The following is a 23,081-nucleotide window of genomic DNA, read 5'->3' on the forward strand; positions in this document are numbered from 1 at the left end:
CCCGCCCTCAAACGCGATGAGCCAATCACAGTGCGTATAGCCATCCCCATACACTGGGACATTCTCTGCCTGGACGTCCATTGAAATGCATTACAGAAAGTCAGTTTGTTGGGTTTTATGAGCTTTTTCTGAGATTTGAAGTTTAAAAATGGTCAAACGGTGTGCATGGGGTACATGCAACTCTGACACAAGGTATCCTGAGAGGCTGGGCGACCAGGTGTATTTTTACACTTTAAACCACATCTCAAGCGAGAAAAGTGTCTCCTTTGGATAAAGTTGTGTGGTAACGTTAGACCACAACATCAACTCAACGTGAATAAGATTAACAATGATGTCTACATCTGTTCTAAGGTAAGTCAACATTGTGTTTGAGGCAACATATTGTCACTTTGCTGGAAAGAAATATAAAGTTATCTTTAACATCTCTAGCTAACGTTAGCTAAAGTTAGCCTAACGTTAGCTCCTAGCTGCGTTGTTCATCATGTCACCTTGTTTGCTGGGAGTTCATTAGCCTATTTTGTTCTAGTTTTGTACTTTGGTGATGGTACATCATTGTTAGCTGTTGTCCAAAGGGCTCTAGTTAAGCTAACGTTAACTTCTGGAGCTTAGCTTCATTAACTTATCTGTAATGGCAGAGATAACAAAGGTTGGCAAACGTTATGCTGAATGATTCAGTGTAAATACTGTAGCACCAAACTAACGGAGAGACACTCTTGGTAAAGATGGTAAAAAGGCCGTTATCCTTTTCTCATATTCTGAGCCAAAAACCTTAACTTCAGTGGCACTTTAACTTGTTGTCTTTGATGGTGACGGCAACCAGATGCGGTTCACAAGCGTACACTGTGACCTGTAAATTTTGGCTTGTAATTTAGGCTTTTCATCGACCTTCTCAACAATAAAATGATGAATATATCCCTCCAATGCGTAGTTTAGGCCCTTTTGGTTACTTCTCAATGACATCTGATCGTTATGTCCCCAAAAATCATCAGTTGCCTCCTGTGAAATGTCGTGTACTGTGACACCTGCCATAGCGCCGGGCACTGAATGTTGATAGCTTGTTGAGTGAGTGGAGGGGGCGTGGCTTAGCCATAGGTCAATTCTGTTGTACTGTTCCACCTGCTTTTTCACCATACTCTCTGAAGAACCAGACCAAGCTTTCCAAAGCAACCAACACTGCTTCAAAAATAACAGGTCTCCCAACACCCAACCTCACTGAACTCAACAATAGGGCCAATAGAAGAGGACTCCACACAACCACTCATTGAACATTTAGCCCCACTGCCCTCAGGGCGAAGGTACAGGACTCTGAGGTGCAGGTGGGCCCGCTTTGGAAGAAGCCTGATCCCCTCAGTTATCATGGCCCTTAACAGCAGACCCCACTGAGTGTGATGACTGTTTGTGTGTCGCAGTGTTGTTCTTGCTGTCTGAACTATCTATTGTTCAGTTTTATTGTTGGGTTGTCGGAACGTCGTACTTGTCACTGTTGTTGCTGTTGTTGTTATGCTGTGAGAAAGAATCTCCCTTTGGGGACAATAAAAAGTCAAATTCAATTCAATTGGCATCCAGACATCACTCAACAGCACAGCTTTAAAAACAATAAAATATCAACGTCATCTGTCGGCGGTGTTCTATGTCACATTATTGTTGGCATTAGACGTTGTCCTGACTTTGAATTTTGATCACATGATGTCACAACCTAAAGTTAATCACATATAAGTGGCCAGCTGGGAGCATACTTACAATAACAATTTTTACATGCTGAGGTTTTACACGTATTAAAGGGCCACTCTGTAGGATTTAGGGGGATATATGCGGAAGTTGAGCATAATATAATTTGTCTGTTTTCTTTAGTGTATAATCACTAAAACATAAGAATTGTTGTGTTCTCCTACCTGAGAATGAGACGTTTCAACAATCACCATCTTACACCGCCATGTTTCTACAACAGCTAAGAACTGACACATCAAGCACTGGCTCCAGATAGCCACATTAGCATTTTCGCGTTTTTGCGTCGGCTATCGCATATAGCTGCCTCTTTGCAATTAGCTGGGCAACAGGTTTCTAACATGAAACAGCTTTATGCAGTGTTTTACCAGTTTGTACCAGGTGGAAGAGACCTCTGTGAAGAATTCAGCTCCCGGTAAAAACCTCCAGAAAGTTCAGATCTTGTGAATGATGTGAAACTCCTTTTTTCAGTGTTCAGTTTTAATCACCTGGTCCGTTTGTTTTGGAGAGACATAAACAAAAACTTAAACTTTATCGTATATACTGCAGGAATTCTATCCGGGAGAAGTTTCTGCTAGTTTGCTAGATGCCACTAAATCCCCCGAAATCTTAAATATTGTTCTTTAAACCTACTGGATGAATCAAATGTTGACCTGCTGGTAGAGCTAGAGGCAAAATTAAAGTGAAGATGACCCGACATGACTTCAGCCAGACGACCCGACATGACTCTGACCAAATTTGGGTAGGTGAGGAGAAGCAATTGTTCCCAGAACTGGTCGTCGGAATAACAGGAAACACGTGTGTTTTGGAAATCTTGTGTGTGTGTGCTGACTGATGCTGCTTGTTTATCAGAGAAAATATAAATTGTCATGATGCACCAGTTCTCTGGCTTTCTTCTGCAGTGTCCAATCCTGTGTTTTGAGTCTCCTTATTCCACAACAAAATCAGGAAATCACCAGAGTTATTGGGATTCATCTGCGGAGCACTGTGGCTATCTGTGCCAAGTTTAATGGCAATCCATCCAGTAGTTCTTGAGACGTTTCACTAAAAAGCAAAAACATCCACCTCACAGTGTCAGCAGAGAAAGTGCCAGGGGATTCATCCTTGGGGGACCATGAAGCGGTGGACTGCCTGACCTACATTTAGGCCACTAGCATGGCTAAAAATAGCTCCTAAAAGTCAGTGGTTTCCTCTCTCACAGAAACCAGTGTAGATTCTCCTGTGATGGATTTTAATGTTGACAAGTTCTCATGGCAAAAACTACAACCGTCACAAACTACTGCAGCGAATAAATCGCCTCTTCGTCCATCTCAGTCTATTTCACACGTGCTAAATGACAGCTATCTGCAGCTAGCTAGCATCTTTACAAATTGCAATAGCACTGATAGCCCCTGAAGGCAAAGTTTGGACCTGAATCAACTGACGCTGTCTACACTGCTGCATATTTACATCCTTGTAAAGTTTTACGCACTAATATGAAAGACTGGATGCTAATGCAGCATAACACACTCAGAACAGTTGGAAAACATTCAACCTGGGTGGAAAAAGGCAAAAGGTGTTTTCAGACCGAACAGTTCTGGGGACTCCCTGAGAAGAGGTGCCCACTGAGGAGCTTCACAGAGAACGACACACTTTCTAGAGTTTTTTTTTTCTGTTTGCATTCACACTGCCAATAGGGATGCTAAGCTATCTTTCAGTTTGTCAAGCTATGCAGATATGCACAGTAAAGTCCTTTTCTTTGGGTTTTTAATAATGTCAGTAGCCAGTGCTGCATTAGCTCATGCGTTCGACCAATCACTGTACCCATTTATCGCTTGTGGTTTTTCTTGTGTTGGAAAAGTAAGTCCCTAAAAATGGCCCTCTAAGAACTATAATTGTTTCTAGTACTTGTGGTGCGGAGCCAGTTGGCATTTCCAGATCAGAGGAACTTTTTTATAATTTTAAGAAACCACCAAATTAGCTCTGTTCTTGAACAAGGTCCGTTCAGGACTCTTTGAACCTTGGTGCTACTTCATGAACCACCTGTTTTGAGGGGAGCCTTGTTATTAAGGATGTGTCATCGACAGAGGGTGTTACACTGATTACCTGTGAACTGTTGTTCTGTAATTACAATATTTGTTTTTCCCCCCAAAATCAAACATGGATGAACTATTAATGAGGCGACTGCATGCCCTGGTTTTTCTGATGATTTCTCACTCATGTTCACCATCCTCTCTTTCCAACCCGTCATCACGCTTCACTCTTCAGGTCAAGGAAAAATGGCTATTTTTTGATTCCACATGAGAGCTAACTTTTTTTGCTTTCCAAACCAATTTATTTTTTGTTGAAATACTATAAATGGTTCAAAATTAGGTGCGCACACTTGAACGGAACTGGTTCCGTGTTGGTGTAAAAGGGTTACCTTTTTCCTTGTGTCTGCACCATAATAACTAGGAACGGTATTAGTTCGTACAATGTTTTGAGGGACTTTTTTAGCTCCTAGAGGAACCATGAGTGGCGGAAGTGTCACAAGACGGAAGTCTGTTTTAGGGTTTTTATATTGCATGTTTTATCTTTTTTACTTGAGTTTTATTTAAGTTATGCTTTTATTCTGCCTTGTTTGCTGTGTTTTTATAGGTTTTTATTGCATGCTTTTATTGTGAAGGACTTTGAACTTTGACTTCCGGCCTAAGTGACAGACATTTTACCCAGATTAAGCGCACCTGTGCAGTTTTTAATTGATAGTTTTAGCATCAAATCAGCTGCAGCAGGAGGCGGACGACCAATGGGCGACCAAGGAGAGGGCGGCTAGGGGAAGGAGGATTGCTTTTATGGAGAGATCGGCATCTGAGCACAAGGAACAATCATGGGCAGATGGACAAAGGGAGAAGGGCACCACACACAGGACTGGACCAGGAAGGTGTGCAGAGAGGACGACTGGACTCCAGCTGACTACAGGAGATCCTAGTGTTACGATGCGGACTACACAAACTCTGCCTGCAGTGTGAGTATCCCAGTTGCAAAGTAACACTCTGGGAGAAGCAAAGCTGAATGCTGGATAGTACTGTGTTTATTTGCTTGGATACTGGCAGCGTTCTCTATGTTTTAGGTGCCAAACAGAGCCTGTGGGTAACCACCAACGACGGCTGAACTTGCGGGTGCAGGTCCTGCCTCCGGGAAAAAAGCCCAGCAGTTTTATTGTTCTTAGCCCCTTGATTTTTAATCAGACTTTTAATCTCCCTCGTCTTGTATTATATTTTTGTTTCAGACTGTCTGCGGGCCATCTTGGTGTTTTATATGTAACAAAGTTTTAACAGTAAAACTTTATTCACCATTTTCTGTGGTCAGTCTCCTTGCTCACTCGCCAGTCTTGCTCTCACCCTGATATATCAAACGTATCTGGCAATAATCTTTCAACCGTACAATCAAATCCACATACACACCACCAAACAGTTAATCCCACCTCACACAAGTGAACAGTGACTGTTGGTACGCAGCCAGGGCAGCACATGCAACCACCATTTTTAAAAATCAGTCAGCCTTGTAAACAACAAAAAACACAAAACGCAACAACAGCTCATAACGACAAAAATAGAGGTAAGCACCAACAACTGGATTGAAGCTCTATGAGCATATGTGCAACGGGGGAAATAGAACGTGTTTTTCACTCGTCCAAGTGAAAGAGATGGTGCTGTACCAACCGCCAACCAGCTTACAATATGGTGCTTCACCGCTTCTATTGGCAGCGCCAGTGCAAACAGTAAAAAGCCCTTGATGGTATGGAGTTCTTGGAGGAGCTCCCCAGTGGGAAGTTCCTCTCATGGAGTTTCCAGCACTGTGGATTTGCAGACACTTAATGCAAAGCTTGGTTGGATGGCTGCAGGAGCTCAATACGTCCTGGTGCAATGGTCAATGCCAGCGAGTAGTCCTTACACAAAGATGTTGGCAGTGGACTCCTGTGAGGCGCTGCTCTCATGGCAGCCGAACATCACATCAAAGTGTCTGAAGTGATCCCACCACTGCTGCCACCTAATCTTGGGCAGCTCTTTGCAAGCTGTCACAGGGAGTTGGCTGCGTCACATGAGGCACTTGAAGCAGCACTCGGGAGGGTCTGTTGAGGCTTGACTCATGAGGGTCTTGAAGTGGTGACTCCATCCTTGGAGGAAGCTGCTCAGTGTGCAATTTGCCGCTACAGAGAAGAACATGATAACTGATGGCGGGCAAGGCGTCACCTGATATACTGTGCATTCTGCAAACTCCAGTTGGTCTGTCAATATTTAAATGTTGTGTGGCGGTACTGTGCAGCAGCGAGGACGAACTGTTTGATAACACAGTGAGGAAGTGGAGCTTTTTTTTTATTTCTAGAAAACATAGAGCTCTCTGCTGATGTATGTTCAGCTTTATGGAAATGGAAGCGGCCTATAGACCATCTGCTTCACACACATCATTATAATGGCAAATCTACTGCTGACAAGCATTATGTTTGATACTGTTCACAGCTCTCACACGTCCTCCTCTGCTTCTCCTCACAGACAGCAAATCATCCCGCACAACCGAGGAAGAGTGCACACACTCAACAAAACAGCTCCTGGATGAATGACACTTGTTTGTGAAATAACATTCCTCTTATCAGCCTGGAAGTAAGTGTTGCAACCCAACTCACTGGAAATGTTCTCCATTTTCTCCATAAAAAAATTCAGTCTTTTGTTAAGGCAGCTCAGGGGAAACGATACTCACAACAATATACATCATGTAAACAGCTTTCACTGGGACAGCTGTCAGCGCATGACACTTAGACTCGCCAATAAATAATGAAAGCAGGCAAATATCACCAGCAAATAGCGAGACTATGAGGAAGTAAACCCTAACGCAACAAAGGAATTCCACTGCTTTGTCTGATTGTCTGGTTTTCTGGTTATAATGCAAAGCCTCTGTCTCCAAACAAACGGTGGTGTCATTTGTTTTGGTGAAAGGGTTAGGGGGCTTATGCTCTGGGTTGCTCCATCGTGGTCCCAATGCAAGAGTCTAACTCAGATTTTACTTTAACCCAACTTCCAAAAAGTATGTTTGTTACACAACGTAAGGTGGCGTAAATATGTGATATGAGTGATGTCAGTGGGTGGCGACCACCGTAAGATTATGATTAAACAACACTGACATTTGGATTCAAACAGGACACCAATCTTGTTTTGTTTTGACCTTTTCTCACAGCTAATATCACGGCAGTTGCTCTCAGCCTCAAGTACTGCCAAGCATGACCTTACCTTGGAAGTGGTTGCCTGGTGCGTCTCATAAAGACACATAAGGGTACCTTTGGTGTTAATATCATACACCAAGGAGCGTAATAAAGCATTGGTGTTTGACGACCTGGGAGTGAGGAAGGGCTGGTTATTGCCAAAAGAGTTTTGCATAGTGTTTTGTGAGGTCACAGTGATCTTTGACCACCAAAATCATTGAGTCCAGGTGGATGTTTGTGCCAAATTTGAGGATTTTCCCTCATAGCGTTCTTGAGATAACATGTTCACGAGAATAGGATGGATGGAAATCCCGTAAACATAATACCTCTGCCTACAGCTGTTGCCGGCACAGACTTGAGGCTCATTTATACTTCTTTTACGAAAGGAAATGGATATGTCCGTTTCAAATGTCGTAAACATCACTGTCCTCATACTTCCATACGTCCTCTGGTTGGCATAAATACAGCCAGTAATGGCACTAGAGGGTAGAGTCAAAACTTACACATAACAACAAACAAGGTGATGCTGGAGGAGGTCGTAATATTGTACCTTCAAATGGAGGCAGCGTTTAACGCCGTTGGTGTGTGCAGCCATTATTTCCATCCCAACATGTGGATGATGAATTCTTTTTACTTTTACCAATTCATTCTGTTCCACCCTTTTTAAATTTCATCATCTCCTATGGTCGTATCTCGCTTGAAATACACCGCACTGCTGCCACGATCTCCAGTGGTCCTGCTCTGATTTGTCTGTATCCGTAAGCTTTCAGAAAACATGCACAAATACGGATGAATAAACATAGAGTACGTATCTAAGGTTGAGCATAAATGAGCCCGTACATTCTACGACTTGACAAAATGTGAATGTTGCTCCGTGTCATCTGATGTTTGTTTTTATCTTTTTTCTGTTATGTAACTTTGTACAATTTTCACTAGAATTTTCTAATGCATTCAGGTCAAAGCGCAGCCGAGGCTGACCGAGTTCAGCTTTGATGACTGTTGATTCAGGTCTGTTGATTCATGTCTCAGCAGCAAATGCAAATACTCAACCAGAGTATCAGATCTAAACTGTGCAGAAGTTCAGAAGTGCAAGACATCACATTTTACTTTCTATCCAGTGTTTTGTGCACAGGATGCCCTCACTTCCACTTCTCCAGTTGACTTCTCGCTCTCCCAGCTGAGTGGGAGGAAGGACTCAACACCTCACTGCCTGCAGGCGTAAAGTTGTATATTGTAGCTCTTGTAAAGAAAAGTCTTTTGCTTTTTCTCTGTCTTCCCTCTCAGGCAGCTGTCATCATCTGTAGTGCAACTTCACTGTGTTTTAATCCCAGAATGTGTGACTGGCAGGCTCATTACAGTGAGGCTTCAAACGCTGACGAGGAAAATAATCGGCTGCGCTGCCGTGGTGACAAATATAGACCAAGAGCACATTACAAAGTTTTCAACAGCGCTACCGGAGAGGTTTTCTGTGTGTGACTATTAAAATGTGTGTGTGTAGACAGAGATAGAGAGAGTGTGTGTGAGAGAGTAAGAGGGTGTTAGCCCGTGTGAGTGTTTGCAAGGCAGAGTTTTATGACAACCGTGGGAATTGAAATTCCCTCAGACTGACTGATGGATATTAAGGCATTCAAAAACTCTCAGTTTGATAGGAAGTAAGACCCAGTATGACCTAAATTATAAAGGCAAGAGTGTGTGTGTGTGTGTGTGTGTGTGTGTGTGTGTGTGTGTGTGTGTTGGGGAGATGAAGCCTGACGTCTGCTATTCACACTCTGCTGGTGGTCCTGACAAGTGTAATCTGTCTTCTGTCTGGACGCTCTGCAGCAGGACGGATCCAGGCCACCGTAAAGTCCTGCAACTTTCTGCAACATCAGGAGCACCAAAGTTACACCACAGTTGCATTTGTGTACTTCTTTTTTTCCCAAAATCCCAAAGTGCGTTTTGAAAATGATCAAATATACTTAAAACTAGTAGAGAACTGATTGTGAAAGACACACAGGATCATTAAATTAATTTCAAGGAGGCTACCTTTTCAAATCCCACAGAAGGACTGTTCCACCGTCAACAATCCTTTTGGTTCTAGCAAGGTCTAAGTCCTTACTAACAGAATTTAAAGGATGCATGTGTGATTCCTTAACAGCTAACACCTGGGCACTCGCTAGACTATTCCAATGTCAGGGATCCTTTGAAATCTAACAAGATCCGAGTCCATCATTTACAGGATTTTCAAAGATGCATGTGTGTTTCCTCAGCAGGCATGAAGTACCCACAATTCTTTGCACACAGTTTGCGGGAATTGAAAGCAGGTCCTCTTCAACAGCGAACACCTGGGCACTCGCTACCCTGTTACAATGTGTGTTCACCGAATGCTTGGAAGGAGTCTTGCCCAGCCCCCCTTAGGACCCCAGCTGGAAGGACCTGACCTACCAGGGAAGCATCCTTGACTTTGAGAAGCCCTCTGCACCATCGACTCTGGCCAAAGCACCGTTCCAATGTCAAGCATCCCTTTGAATTCACCTGAGAACAGAGGTCTTACTTCGGAGAATTTTCAAGGATGCATGTGTGTTTCCTCAGCAGGCATGAAGTACCGACAATTCTTTTTGCATGACTTGCCAGAACTGAAGGTGGGGCATCTTCAGTGACATGTGTGTTCAGCAAATGCTAGGAAGGACTCTTGCCTAGCCTTTGTTGGACCCAAGTTGGAAGGACCTGTCCTTCTCAAAGTCAAGGAAGTATTCTTAAATGGCTGGATTTCAAGGAGGCTACATCATCCAATCCCCACAAAGGACTGTTCCAATGTCAACGATCCTTTGAGTCCGACAGAGAACAGGGTCTGTCTTTTAGGGGATTTTTCAAGAATGCACGTATGTTTCCTCAGCGGGCTTGGAGTACCCTCAATACATTGTGCATGATTTGCCAGTGTTGAAGCCAGGGCCTCTTTAATGACGCACACATGGGCACTTATTAGACTCTTCCAATTTGTGTTCACCAAATGCTAGGAATGAGTCTTGCCCAGCCTCTGTAGGAACCGAGTTGGACCGGACCTGTCGTACCAAGGAAGCACATAATGCTTCTTAGAGTCAAGAAGGGATCCTGAAACGGCTGATTTTCAAGGAGGCTACATCATCCAACCCCCACAAAGGACTGTTCCAATGTTAACAATCCTTCGAATTCTACCAAAGACTGAGTCCTTCCTTGAGAGAATTTTCAAGGATGCATTTCTGTATCCTCAGCAGGCATGACGTGCCCACAATTCTTTGCACACAATTTGCCAGAATTGAAGGTGGGGCCTTGTCACACCTGGACACTCACCGAATGCCAGGAAGGAGTCTTGTCTAGCCTCTGTAAGATGCGAGCTGGTAGGACCCATCCAACCAAGGAAGTATCCTTGACTTTGAGTTGCACCGACAAAGTTCGTTCCCATCGAAATAAGTTAAAACCAGCCATCTGGCATTATACTCTTTTATCTTAATTTCATTATAACTGTACTTTATTTAACTCCATTATTACAGTACTTCATTAGAATTTTATTTAACACTACTTCATTTAACTTTATCAAAGCAGTACTTTACTTGTGAGGAGTATAAAACAACAGCAAGAAGGCGCATGGATGTATAAAGAGAGCCTCCAAACCCCTAACCTCCATAGTCTGAGCTAAGACAGCAAACTTCATTAATCCTTTCAACCTTGACAAAAGTAGCACATACCAGATCCACTCTGTCCATTCTTACCATGGATGTATAAAGAGACCTGAATAATGCGTTGGAGGCAGATACCCGTCCATTCCTATGAAAGTTGCTCAGAGGTGCATGAAGCCAAAAAGGTTGATTTCTGGGGTATGAAAATACCCTATATATCCTGAACTGTGGGGCCCATAGAGCAGGAGCACTAGAAACACAGAGCTGCCGCTGAGTGGTCAACTTCCCCCAGCTGAACCGCTTACTTCTTAGCACTTTTGAAATGCTATTGGATTGAATAGATCAAATCTTGATAGTCAAATGAGTTATTGTGAGGGGCTTGTCACGCTCAAAAAAATGTATTCAGAGATTTACAAACGTCTCTTTCACAGTATAAGTCTATGTGGAAAAAGGCTTTATGGGCCCAGTAGCATCACATGACGGCCATGGACGGTGTAATTCCACTTTTGGCCACCATGTAAAATTGTCTTCAAAGCCTGGTACTGTTTCTGTGGGCTTGGTTCTTACCTGTCACAATAAGAGCCCAGATATGTACACTGCATAACTGTTTCTCATAGGGAAGTCAAGTTCATTCATTCAAAACATTTTGCTTAAAGGAAACTAGATAAAATTGTTATGAAACAGCTTTGCTCAGACAGACAGACAGACAGACACTTGAAAAAGTGTTGCAGCTGTTGCAAATTGGCATCGCTCCTGGCATGAGAAATGTTGATGCGAAATATTTCCAGCATTGTCATGTTTTTTATATGTCACCGGTGTGTAAAGGCCTTTCATTTTACACTATTATAATGACTGTGTTCAACATACACAAGACAAAGAAGCTACTGCGGTTCAATGTTAAAATCATATTGTGACTAAATACAAGCAACCGGGCTTTGGAGACATCGTATATATGAAAACAGCAGAGCAGAATAATACGTTTTCCCTGAGCTGCAAATTAAATGGTCCATTAGATATTAGAGGTAACTCTGTGTGTGTGTGTGTGTGTGTGTGTGTGTGTGTGTGTGTGTGTGTGCGCACAGCCCCATGATTAATTAAACACAGTGGCTGAGCTCATCTCACTAACCACCGAGAGGATAGTGCTCTTTAATAGGCCTTTTAATGAGGTCAACTCACAAGCTGTTAAATAATCTATTACAGAACAATGTATGTGAACGATGTCCTGCTCCGACATGTTGGATGTGTGACAGGGACAGACTGAGATTACCTTCCCCTCGATGTAAACAGACGATGTGTGTCTGTGCAGAGGTGGAAGAGTGACTCAGAACTTTCACTTTAGTAAAAGTAGCAATAATAACAACAGTGTAGAAACACTCTGTTGCAAATAGGGCTGGCACAATGTCAGATATTCACTGTGCTTATTGTTGGCAGAATAGTTCACAATAACGATATTATCACAATAGATATGTTGATATTCCTAAATATTATAAAAAGTGGGGATACTATATGTTGGAAATCTATAACAATGCTATGTGTCACGCGGGGACACCAAAATGTTGTGATCTAGGCACCAGTGCTGTGTTTTACATGGCGGCACCATTTGTTGGGACTTAAGCCTTAACGTAGGTCTCAGTATCAAATCTGAAATGATTAATAATCATTGATAATAGTTATTAATTATGTTAAATAATGTGACTTAATTTGCATTAAATCAGGAAATCAGGACAAAGACAAGAGACGAGAAGCGGGAACTTTGAGTTGCCAGTGTGGGTGTAGCTCTGTTGAAAGCAAATTTGTAAATGAGTCTATGTGAATGTGATTTGTGTTGCAAACAGTCTGGATCAATGCAGAGGATGTTTAGTTGCATGCAAGACGTTGTCTGTGAACAGCATTAGCAATTCAACATCACTTAGCTTGGTGAAGCCAACTAACCAATAACCTAACTGCAAACAATCACAACAATAACTCAGCCTGTACAGCTGTGATAAAGCTATACCCAGTTGTTACGTTACCAATCCTTGAATGGATGGAAGAAAGAGTTGCTTTGTGGTGTGCTGCTTTGTTAGCCGGCAGAGGAAGGCGGGAAAGAGCTGTGGTTCCAGATGCAGTCTCTGTTGTGTCCTTGATCTGAAGGTGCAGATCCGAGGAAGCTGGTCGCTCGGGGTCCTTGCACAGTTAGATGCAGAGGTGCTAACTCGACTTGGTTCTCCATGTTGCTGGAAGGTTAGTTGCAAACCTTGTGTTTGGCACACGAACTTCTCTGGTTCCAGGTTTTTCTCCTGCTGTGGGCAAGGGCAAGACGTGGTCCAGGAGAAAAAGAACAAAAGTCTGTAAAGCAGTACTTTATTTAAAGGACAACTTCGGTATTTTTAAACGGGAAAAAGGCCTGTTTATTTGAGCACTCCAAAAACTCAGGTAACACTCCAGGGGGTAGCACGTAAACGACTCCGTCCCAAACTCTGACTCTTCTAGCATAACACACACACTTCATACACACATACACATTTACAGTACCCAGCGGGGCAGCCCTCCCCCTCTCTGCTCCAACACTGACTGACAGCTGACTCCACTCATTCACACTCGCCACTGCCCCAGGGCCGCTACAATATGCTATTTACAGAGATAGCACTGCCGATCTGAACCGGTCAGTGGCGAAAAAAAACACTTTTATACGGGACGCATTTGCCCCTGTTACTGTTTTAAATCGTTTCGTGGCTCGAACCAATTTTAGAACGAGTGGTACCCATGAATCATACGCACACATACACATGGGGAAAAAGAGCCCAGGTTGAAAAATACCGAAGTTGTCCTTTAACTTTATTGTAACAGAACTTTATTTAACTTTATTGTAACAGAACTTTATTTAACTTTGTTTTGGCAGTACTTTATTTTAATTTATGACAATAGTACTTTAATTAAATTTATTATAATAGTACTTTCTGTTACATTATTGCAACAGTACTTTGTTTAACTTTATTGTGACAGAACTTTATTTAACTTTATTGTAACAGTACTTTATTTAACTTTGTTTTGACAGTACTTTATTTTAATTTATGACAATAGTACTTTAATTAAATTTATTATAACAGTACTTTCTTTTACATTATTGCAACAGTGCTTTATTTAACTTTATTGTGACAGAACTTTATTTAACTTTATTGTAACAGTAGTTTATTTAACTTTATTGTTACACAGGGTTCTAAGGTTTAAATAACTTTATTATAACAACACTTAATTTCAATGTATAATAATAGCACTTTATTTAATTTTATTGTGACAGTACTTTATTATCTTTATTACAACTGTACTTTATTAAAATGTATAATAACAGCACTTTATTATTTTACTGTAACAATACTTTATTTAGCTTTGTTATGACAGTACTTTATTAAAATGAATATAGCAGTACTTTATTTAACCTTAATGTAAAAGAACTGTATTCACCTTATTGTAACAGTACTTTATTTTACTTCATATGACAGTAGCTTCTTTATTTATCTTTAATGCAACTGTAGAGGTGAGGAGAACTTTAGAGGAGATTTCAAAATATCAAGATACATATTTGTGTATTGTGATATAGCCTTAAAACACTGCAATATGTTGTAGGCATTATTGTTCTGCCCGACTTTATATACTGGTAGGTAGTTTAATCCCAGTTCAAGTCCCCGTTCGGACCAAATTCGGAGCGTGGACTGGTAGCTGGAGAGGTGCCAGTTCACCTCCTGGGTACTGCTGAGGTGCCCTTGAGCAAGGCACCAAAAAAAAAACCCCAACCGCTCAGGACCCTCTCACTCTGACATCTCTCTACTTTGTGCATGTATTGGTCCTGTTTGTGCATGTGTGTGTATTTTGGACCTGTGTGTTAATGACAACGGAGTGAAAAATTGAATTTGGATTAATTGGATTAATAAAGTATGTAAGAAAACTTAAAATTACCTAATCAATTGTTTTAATTATATTTTGTGTCAATGATTTGAATCTGTACAGCAGCTATAGCTGTCGGATAAATGTAGTGCAGTAAAGAGCACAATATGTCCCTCTGAGATTTAGAAGAGTAGAAGTATAAAGTAACAGAATATGGAAATATTCATGTGAAATATAAATACTTCAGTAAATGTTCAGCCTGTGCCTGATACTCCACAAAAGACATCTTCAAAGACTCGTGAACTTCAGTCTCTGCAGTTACAGCCTGTGGCACGATGGGAATCGGCGTCCACAGCATGAATTTTCTGGAGCTCCATTGTGGTGTTAATCTTCATCCTTAAAAGTGTTTCTTCAAACAGGTGGTCAGACACGACTGCGACATGCCGACACCACACGTTCACACCTTCACATGACAGCACACACACACACTTAATGCATCACCGAACATCTCAGCTCTGACACTCAAACTCAGCACGCAGCATCCTCATGACACACAACACATCCATGCATGCAAACACACACTCTCTCTCTCACACACACACACACACACACACACACACACACAGATGACAGCACAGATCTGAACCGAGCTTCTTGATGATACTCACACATGACTGCTTGATGTAAACTGTGACCCACAGCGGCTGGTGGGATCCAGATTCTTAAAATTCTTGTGCGAGTGTCACTTTGACTTTCATCATCAGGCTCCTTGGGGCACTTTTATTGTGAAAGAGCAGCACAGTTCAACTTTAATCTGACTCATTAATATACATGAGGAGGACTTTATAGAGGTTTTATTCCTATTATGCATTCATGGTGCTTTTATTGGTTTTACTTTGCCTCGTGTCATTTGAATCTCACTAAATTCTGCTCTGGTTTTAGTTTTACTTCATTTACATATTTAATCTGTTCTTTTCAAAGTTGTTTTTTTAATTTGATTTCTATTGTTTTTATACTAATGATAGAAAGTTTGAAGTTATATTCCTTAAGAATTCAGTCCAGGTCGATGCTGTGGCGACACCTGTGGGAACTGGTGGTAATAGCAGGTGCAGGTGTAGGCATAGATGCGTTTTATCGCTCTGTTAGTTGTGAAAATTCACGATAATAAAATGTAAAGACACACTTCCTCCTTTGTCTCTCTCCACTGGAGTTGGAGATTCTCAGTCAAACGTCTGTAAGGGCTCTGACGGATGTGAAAAAGGCAGAAAATCGAACCTGTTTCGAGATATTTTAATGATGGATGAAAGTTTTGGACTCAGTGTGCAAACGTGATTGACACAAGAGCCTGGTCTCACTCCGAGGTCGTCAAAATGGGCAGTGACTTGCAGCAACAGAAACCAATGAAAAAAGGCGTCCTTTAATGTGGGCATGATGCGTTATAGTTGAAAGGCACCCGGTGGTGTCCGGGGGAAACATGTCGGGACAGGGATGAAAGTTAAGGTAGCGAAAGTCTGAGTGGGGCAGGTGGGAGCGGTGGTAGATGGGTCCAACATACATCTATCTTCACCCGAGAGAGCGGTGTTTGTGTCCCGTAACATTCTGAAGCCAAACCCTGTTCTTTTTCCTAAATCCAGACATGTGTGTGTTGTTGAAGGAAAAAACATCAGTTGGCAGTGTTGTACCGGCGTAGTGCTTTTATTTTGAAAGAGACTGTATCAAACTGTACATTTCCTGTGAAAACAGAAGTGTATTTTGAAAACAGACAATGCATGTAACAGGCTGAAGTTGACACGGCGTCCCAGAATGTCAACAACCAACACACCCAGGGTACCTTGGACGTCATATGTGGACGTGGAAAGTCCATGACCAAACGTGGACATGTGACGAGGTCACAGTGAGGACGTGTTTGGACACAACGCCTCTGTGCTGGTGATAGCTGTGGTCACAGGCATTATGTTTCGGCTTGCCCGTCCGTCCATCCTAGAGCACAATATCTCAAGTCTTCAAATTTGGCACAAACGTCCACTTGGGCTGAAGGATTAAGTGCTTACAATTTGGTGGTCAAAGGTCAAAGATCAAGGATTCATTCTAGTGAATGTGATATTTCAAGATGGCCATGAAGAAATTTCTTCAAATTTGGCACAAACATCCACTTATAATTAACAATGAACTGATTAGATTTTGTCGAATGTTGTCGTGAACGCGATATCTCAAGAACGGTGAGAGGGATTTTTTTTTCCAAATTTGGCACAAACATCCACTTGGACTGAAGGATTAACTGATTTGAATTTGGCGGTCAGGGGTCAAAGGTCACTCTGACCTAGACTCATTCCCATGCATGCAATATCTCAAGAGAGCCATAAGGATTTTTTTTTCAAATTTAGTGTGAATGTCCACTTGGGCTCAACATTGAACTGATTATAATTTGATGGTCAAAGGTTAAAGTCACTGTGACCTTGCATCTGTCTTATTGTTGTGAACGCAATTCATTCACTAATTCTGACCAAACTTGACACAAATGCCTAACAGGATAAAATAATGAAGGTCAAAAGGTCAAAGGTCAGCTTGACTGTGACATCATCATGTTTTAACGTCATATCTCAGGAACAGAAGGGGAGACATTTGGTCAGATACTGAATTGGTGACTCTAATCTTGAAACTGTGCTGATTGTATAGATCTTCTGTGTGTGAAGCATCCATGTTTTCACTGACACTTGGCAGATCGGTGCAGGCATACAGGAAGAAACTGTACTTTTGTATTTTACACAATTGTATTTAATCAAAGAGGAGAGAAACTTTATCCTCAGTGTTCTGTTGTCTTCTTAACAAGAGTGTGATGTCACATCACATTCGGGGCACATGAGCACACATATTGGTGCACGCAGTGTGCAGCACCTCATTAGTTCAAAGAAGACACTGACACAGCTACACTGACGAACACAAGAACATCATCTGAAGTCACTGAACAGGCCTGTATATCAGTTCAAAATATGACATGGAAGAGTTTGGCAGATCATTTGGCTAAAAACATTCAGCGGTGTTGTGTTCGTCGTGACTGACGACACAGGGACAAGAAGAATTTAAACAGAGTCTTTTACAGAAACACAGAGCTGAAGGTGTTTCCTGGTCTCAGCTGAGGTGACTCATTCAACATGACTGACAGCTCGTTAGTTTAGTTGATACTCAGCGTTTTGCTCAGTCTGTGAGATCTTTATCCAATGCTGCCTGTGTGATGGATGAAGACATATTACCTTCATGCATGACTGGCTCTTATTTTACTGCACAGAACAATTTAAGCAGTCAGGCTGAAAGTGATTTATTTTGTGTCCGTGAGCTGTATTAACTGGAGTGTGCTGTACTGTACTGCTGCTGCTGAGGTGCATGAAGAAGTGGAGCATGAATGACAACATCATGTTTTCCTTCTTTCATTATGATGCTGTTGTTTTATTTGATGTACTCGGAGATGTATGAAGAGCGCTCTGCTGGCCTTCACTCTCTGGTCCTTCTGTTGCTCGGCTCCTTTGATCCACACTGAAATATCTCTTGAACTTTGGTTCAGTCGTTTGTGCTTTCAAGAGGATGATCTCACGACTTTTCACGTGGCGCCACCAACAGGTCAAACTCTCCACTTGTCCTACACTTCAGTTCATGCGAGGACACCTCTGAATCTGATGTTCTGATGGAAACAGAACTTGTGTTGTTCTCTGCATCACTCTTGTGTTTTAAAGGTAACTACAAACGTCCACTTGGACTGAAGGATTAACTGATTACAATTTGGTGGTCAAAGGTCAAAGATCAAGGTCACTGTGACCTTACTTCCATCCCATTCTAGTGAATGTGATATTTCAAGACGGCCATGAAGAAATTTCTTCAAATTTGGCACAAACATCCACTTGGACTTAACAATAAACTGATTAGATTTTATCGAATGTTGTCCTGAATGCGATATCTCAAGAATGGTGGGGGGGATTTTTTTTTTTTCAAATTTGGCACAAACGTCCACTTGGACTCACAGATTAACTGATTAGAATTTGGCTGTCAGAGGTCAAAGGTTACTCTGACCTAGTCCATCTTATTCCCATGAATGCAATATCTCAAGAGAACCTCAAGGGTATTTTTTCAAATTTGGCACAAACATCCACTTGGACTGAAGGATTAAGTGCTTACAAAGATCAAGGTCAATGTGACCTTACTTCCATCTCATTCTAGTGAATTTGATATTTCAAAACGGCCATGAAGAAATTTCTTCAAATGTGGCACAAACATCCACTTGGATTGAAAGATTAACTGATGACAATTTGGTGGTCAAAGATCAGGGTCACTGTGACCTTACTTCCATCCCATTCTAGTGAATGTGATAGTTCACGATGGCCATGAAGAAATTTCTTCAAATTTGGCACAAACATTCACTTATAATTAACAATGGGCTGATTAGATTTTGTCGAATGTTGTCATGAACGTGATATCTCAAGAATGACGGGAGGGATTTATTTTTTTCAAATTTGGCACAAACGTTACCTTGGATTGAAGGATTAACTGATTACAGTTTGGCGGTCCTACACTTCACTTCATGCCAGGACACGTCTGAAACTGATGTTCTGACAGAAACAGAACTTGTGTTGTTCTCTGCATCACTCTTGTGTTTTAAAGGTAACTTCAAAGCAGTCTCACTCTGAAGTCAGTGGAACCCGCTGCTAGGTCAGTGAGTTCCGGCAATTAAACAAGACCTTCCTTTCATGTCGGCGTGATACACGGCTGCTCACTGTTATTCTTTAATGGTGCCTGGCAGCATCGGGGGAAACATGGACGACAACGAACGTTAAGGGGCAGAAGTCTGAGCAGGGCGGGAGGGCTGATGGATGAGTCCAACTACCTCTGACTTTCACCCAGGAGGCTCCAATATTGTTCCTAACAAAAATAAAACACTGATCTAACCATCATTGGTAGAAAAGACTGAAGCACAGCAGAGCGTCTCCATCTGTCCATCATCAGCTGGTCTGCTGCTGCACGCGCTCAGTGTTGTTTACACAGCGGCGGGCCGGCAGCGTGAGGGCACAGCCATGTAATGTTTGACAGAAAATTGCTCCATGATTGTTGCCGACACACCTCCTGCCTGCCAGCCACCAAATAAACCCATCATGACACCAGGCAGAGCTGGCAGGGTGGAGTAAACATCACATTTACACATTTATCAGGGCTGAAATACACACACACACACACACACACACACACACTGGGGAGGATTTACGGCAGCTTTACGTTCAGAGGACTTTATGTTAAGAAGATCTTTCTCACTCATTCAGCATCTCCCTCATCTGCACTCCTTATCAAACCATCCTTCTCCTCCTCTCCTCTCTGATCCTTCCTCTGCTCTCCTTTCCTTCCTTTTCTCCTCACCTCCACCCCTTTCCTCCTATTTCCTTCTCCCTCTTTCTTTCCTTCCCCCCCACCCTCAGCTTCCTTGTTCCTCTTGTTCTCCTCCATCTCTCTCCTTTTCCTTTTTTCCTCTCCTGCTTTAATCCTCCTCTCTCCCCCTTTTCCCAACAACCACAACTTGCTCCCCTTTCCCCCTCTTTCTCCTCCTCTCCTTACAGAAATCCTCCCTCTCTCTAAAACCCACTCCTCTGCTCCCTCAGTTCGCCCCCACCCCCCATAAAGAAAAAAATCTCCTCCCCTGATCCTCCACTCGCTTTTACGCGCCGTGCGTAAAAGCTTCACTCTCGTGTCCGTGTCCAGAGCGCACGGACAGAGAGAGCAGGGAGAGGAGGAGAGGAGGAAGAGGAGGAGATCGTTCGCGCTTTAAATCCCAAACTAAACGCCTCCCCTTCACTCTTCTTCTCTGGTGCTGAGGACGGTGCGTGTGTCTGTACACACCGGGCACGTGGCCGGATTCACAGGCGGGTCCCGTTGATCCAAAGTGACCGGGACGTGGATGTGAGCGCAACTGTGGAAGCGACCATGAGGACTGGCACCCCGCTGAGCTCTGACTGCTGCCATTAGAATATAAAGTGGCGCGAGGAGGTTCTGGTGAGACGGACGGGCGAGGATCCTGAGGATGAGGATGAGGATTTAAACACACACACACACACACACACACACACACACAGTGAGGCGCGTGTGTGGATCTGACATCAACATCTGGCTCTTTTTATGGACTGCACCGGAGCCGCGCGGCTGTCCTGCGGGGGGGACAGAGAGCAGCCAGCCGGGATCCGTGAGCGCCGCCGGGACACCAGCTCCGAGCTAACCGAGCCGGAGGCACGCGAGCAGACAGAGAGGTCAGTGTGTCAGTCACCCCACGCGCACACACTCACTATAGGAGATACATATGCACAGAGGCGGCGTGAGACAGGCGCGCATCTGGAGGAGAGACGTACAGTAGTTCACGTGCACGTCAGACGACAGAGATGTGCAAGGCAGTGCTGCACGCGGGCGCGCGCGCACATGTGGACAAACGGACCTGCATTCAGAAAACACTGGAAATAAGGAAACCACGTATCTCCAGGAGTTTTATTTTGAAATATTCAAATGTTTTGAGTCAAAAATCAAAAATGAATAAAATCATAATAATAATATAAAAATTAAAATGATAAACTAGGTGCATCATTTATTTCTAAATATAAACTCAGAGCTCCTCCTCCTTCATTTCTTCTTCTGTGGTCCCCACTTTAATTCCCTCCCCCCCTGAGGTTGGTTCCACCGTGGGAGGTGGCTGTCATTTCTTTTGGGGATTTGCGCTCCTGATGATTGAAGCGTTGCATCATTTAAACCTGCTGGGAGCTTTTCACACAGAGCGCAGATCTTCTGACTCTCGCCTCACTTTGATGTTTTCATCCAGCACCTGTAAAAGTTTTTGGATGTGAGCTCGCTCCACCTGCTTCTGTGTGTCATTTCTTATTGCCCATTTATTTCCCTCATCCGTCACATTGTTTCTGGTATTTTAATTTTTGTTTTGTTGTAATGTGGAAAGAAAGGTTTCTGCAAACTGGCTCTTCAAACAGCTGATGGATGAGTGAGTGCTGCCAGCTGAAAGGAGGGCTTTATAAAGTGGGGCTGTGTGAGGTGCTGCTCCATGGACACTGTGTTGCATTCATTAGATGTCCGTCGGCTCGGCCCACATTGGAGAATGTGGACTGGTGGCTGGAGAGGTGCCGGGACTCCTGTCCATCTGCAGCCCCCCCCCCCCCCCCCCCCCACTCTGACATCTCTTCATTTATCTCAAGGCAATTGAATCGAACACAACTGGACTTGGTTTTGTCTTAGAAGACGTTTCACCTCTTATCCAAGAGGCTTCATCAGTTCATGCTTGTCTGACTAGGCTGGAACTAGTCTGACAAACTGGTGTGGAAGCACCCAGGTGTTTAACCTCTGGGGAGGTCTTCACAAGGCCAATGATGTCACTGGTTCGTTAGTGCTCCAATGGTGTGTCAACGACGGTCGTTGAACATTTAACTTTAACACCTTAACCTCTAAAAACAACGGTCGTTCACATGGCCTCACATGAGTCTAACAAGTCCAATGACCACTGGTGCAGCAGGAGTTTCAACAACCGTCGTTGACACACCATTGGAGCACTAACGAACCAGTGACATCATTGGCCTTGTGAAGACCTCCCCAGAGGTTAAATACCTGGGTGCTTCCACACCAGTTTGTCAGACTAGTTCCAGCCTAGTCAGACAAGCATGAACTGATGAAGCCTCTTGGATAAGAGGTGAAACGTCTTCTAAGACAAAACTAAGTGGATTCATTTGCCTTGAGCGAACGATGAGCTGGATAAATGAGAATATCCACAGGCATCTCTTCATGTAATGCATGAATAGTCCCTGTTAGTACATGTGTGTATTCCAGGCCTGTGTGTGTATGACAACACATGACTCCTGGGGATTGATAAAGACAAAAAGTTGGCTCTGGCATTTTGGCTCAAACCTCCCACCACCATCGATCACACACATGTAGGTCACACATATGATGCATCTCACATTCGAGGGGACACGTGTTCAAGATGAGCTCTGGGGTTGATTTCTGAGCGTCATTTCCTGCTCTCCAGTAAATCTTTATGCACCAGTTTGATCCGTTTGCGTCTAATCACAGTGCAAGTCCTCTGACATGTTTCAGTCACAAGAGAAGAATGTTTATTTACAGGTGCACGTGAGTGTTAGACACCATCATGATGTCATCTACTCCAGGAGGGTGTAGAGACGTAGTAGATCAGGGAGTCTAGATGCTGGTGGTGAAGAGCAGTGGGCTCTGGATCAGCTGACAGGAGCAGAGAGGAGAACGGGTTTAAAGTTTGGCAGCAGCGACATGAGTGGCTGAAGGAGATTGTGGCACAGTTTGATTGGCTGGGAGAGGGCACACCCATCATCAGCTGATTGGAGGGAGAGAGAGAGCTGTGAATGGATACAGAAAATCCTCCTGAATGAACTTTTGAACCTCTGCTGAGCACATATACGTGACAGGCTTGACAGCGTCCATGTTACAAAGACACAGTTCTTTCTCTGATCTTCTTACAGACTTATATTATGACAGGTTCACCATAAAATGACCTGGTGATCCTGATTCATGTAACCATAGTAACCCTCTCCTGCCTGCTCACAGTGAGAGGAGACTGAGTGACTCTGAGCAGCCAGCAAGTTTGGAAA

At 43.1% G+C, this 23,081-nt stretch overlaps 1 protein-coding gene across 1 annotated transcript in view; it reads left to right on the top strand.

Moving 5' to 3' along the window:
* The first annotated feature begins 20,177 nt into the window (after window positions 1-20,177).
* The window catches only part of npy2rl (neuropeptide Y receptor Y2, like), a 78,439-nt gene continuing 75,535 nt past the window's right edge, over window positions 20,178-23,081 (top strand). Inside the window, exon 1 of the mRNA XM_049567699.1 lies at window positions 20,178-20,717. The gene's annotated coding sequence lies outside the window, so the exon portion shown is untranslated. The remainder of the gene's footprint in view (window positions 20,718-23,081) is intronic.

This window comes from Epinephelus fuscoguttatus, linkage group LG23 (assembly GCF_011397635.1).
Source record: "Epinephelus fuscoguttatus linkage group LG23, E.fuscoguttatus.final_Chr_v1".
Lineage (NCBI taxonomy): Eukaryota > Metazoa > Chordata > Actinopteri > Perciformes > Serranidae > Epinephelus > Epinephelus fuscoguttatus.